Source organism: Schistocerca gregaria, chromosome 8 (genome assembly GCF_023897955.1).
Source record: "Schistocerca gregaria isolate iqSchGreg1 chromosome 8, iqSchGreg1.2, whole genome shotgun sequence".
Taxonomy (NCBI): domain Eukaryota; kingdom Metazoa; phylum Arthropoda; class Insecta; order Orthoptera; family Acrididae; genus Schistocerca; species Schistocerca gregaria.
The window spans coordinates 220,528,289-220,530,523 of record NC_064927.1 but is presented as its reverse complement, the minus strand read 5'-3'; the positions used below and the strand labels follow the sequence as shown (position 1 = coordinate 220,530,523).

The window sequence follows — 2,235 nt, the reverse complement described above, 5'->3', positions numbered from 1 at the left end:
TGATCAAATACAGACAGAGGGTAGCCAATAACAGACAGACCAATAAAACTATTGTGTGAAGGTTTGATGATGCTAAGTTATGAAATGATGAAATTACAGTACAACAGTATAAAACTATTTTGACAGACAGACTTAATGAAGCCAAAGATCGGGCAGGAGAGGGTTCTGAAGAAAGATTGGAAACGGTCAAAGGTATGATACAGGAGACAGCTGAAACTGTACTGGGTGGAAAGAAGGAATTGAGAACCCAGGTCTGGCTTGATGGAGATCGTAAGAGGAATAGAGAAGAAAGGAATTAGGCAAAAAAATTTCTGCAGAGGAGAAAAATAATTACTGTAAAAGAATACCAGGAGAAGAGAAAGGAAGCAGATAAGGAAAGTAGGAGGAAAAAGAGAGAATTTGAAAAACGATGGATTGATGAATTGGAAGAGAGAAAGATTCCTCAGAAAACAAGGAAATTCTATATGCAGGTGAAAGATATCAAGAAAGGATTCCAACTCAGAGCAGTTTTGTGCAAAAATAAGGAGGGAAATCTGACTGGGGGAAAAAATCAGATTTCAGACAGATGGGTGGAGTATTTCAGTGAACTATTGAACAAGAATCGGGAAACGAAGGTGAAGTAGATGCTGATATGACAGAAGAGGTGGGGCAGGAAGTAAACAGAGAAGAAGAGAACCAAGAAACTGTTGAGGAACCTACGCTGGAAGACGTTAACGCTAATACCAAGACTCTTAAAAACAATAACAGCAGAAATGATAAAATATGGTGGAGAAAAACTAAGAAGGGTTTTGCATGAGATTATAGTGGAAATATGGCAGAAAGAAAATATGTGGGAACAGTGGAATATAGGTATACTCTGTCCTATACGTAATTAACATGACAAAGCTGACCAGTGTCGTTCCAAAACTAACAGACTCACTAAAGATGAGATTTTTACATTCAGACAGATCCTTGCAGCTGCTCATTGATTTAAAACGAGTTTATGATAGTATGCCAACGGCCTTGCCACAGTGGTAACACCGATTCCCGTCAGATCACTGAAGTCAAGCGCTGTCGGGCGAGGCTAGTACTTGGATGGGTGACCATCCGCACTGCCAAGCGCTGTTGGCAAGCGGTGTCCACTCAGCCATTGTCAGGCAAACTCAGTAGCTACTTGACTGCGAAGTAGCGGAACCGGTCTCATAAACTGACATACGGCCGGGAGAGCGGTGTGCTGACCTCATGCCCCTTCATATCTGCATCCAGTAATGCCGCTGGGCTAAGGATGACACGGCAGCCGGTCAATATCGGGCCGTAATGGCCTGTTCGGGCGGAGTTATGGTAGTATCAAAAGGTAATGCAAGATGCAGGAGTACCAACAAACTAATAAGACTGGTTCAAATGACTTTGAGGTAAACAGTACGTAAAAAAAAGGTTGAGGGCACCTCATCAAAGGCATTTGAAGATAACCAAGGACTGCGACAAGGTCATTGTCTCTCTACTATTCTGTTTAATGTCACCTTGGAGAGGGTAATGCCTGGGGGAACACTGTTTAATAGAGTGACGCAGGTTCTTACATATGCAGATAATTCTGTTTTTATTAACCAGGAGGAAAAGGGACCTGGAAGAATGCTTGAAAAATTAGAAAGATATGGAGTGGAGATGGGGCTGTCAATTAAACACTCAAAGACAAGTATTTGTTAACATCTAGGAAAAGGTAGAGTGAAGGAGAAAGAAGCATGACTTTTGATGGGAAAGGATATCAACATTGTGAGAGCTTTAAATATCTTGGGTCACTGGTAACCGAGAATAATAATATGAGAGAAGAAATACATACTACAAGGATTACAGATGGTAACACGAGCTACTTTGCATTGATTAAAGTATTTGAAGCAGGAAGCCTTAGTAGGGATCTGAAGCTGAGACAGTGTCATACAGTAGTGACACCTGTGGTGATATGTGGTTCAAAGACTTGGACAAGGATCCAAAGTGATGACGAATTGTTGCAGAGACTGGAAAGAAAGATACTTACAAAAATCTTTGGGCCAGTGAATGATAGGGGGTTTTGGTGAATCAGAAATAATAAGATCAGAAAGTTGCACAACAAACCAACTATCATAACAGAAATTAAGAGTAATAGAAAGAATGATGGAGGGCAGCACAATCAAGAGAGTTTTTAAAGAAACATCTGGTGGACGCTGCATAAGTGGCAGACCAAGGACCAGATGGCTAGACAATGTGGGGGAGAACTTGAGA

At 41.2% G+C, this 2,235-nt stretch overlaps 1 pseudogene; it reads left to right on the top strand.

Moving 5' to 3' along the window:
• Positions 1 to 992: 992 nt before the first annotated feature.
• On the top strand, positions 993 to 1,110 carry LOC126285572 (5S ribosomal RNA; annotated as a pseudogene).
• The last annotated feature ends 1,125 nt before the right edge of the window (positions 1,111 to 2,235 follow it).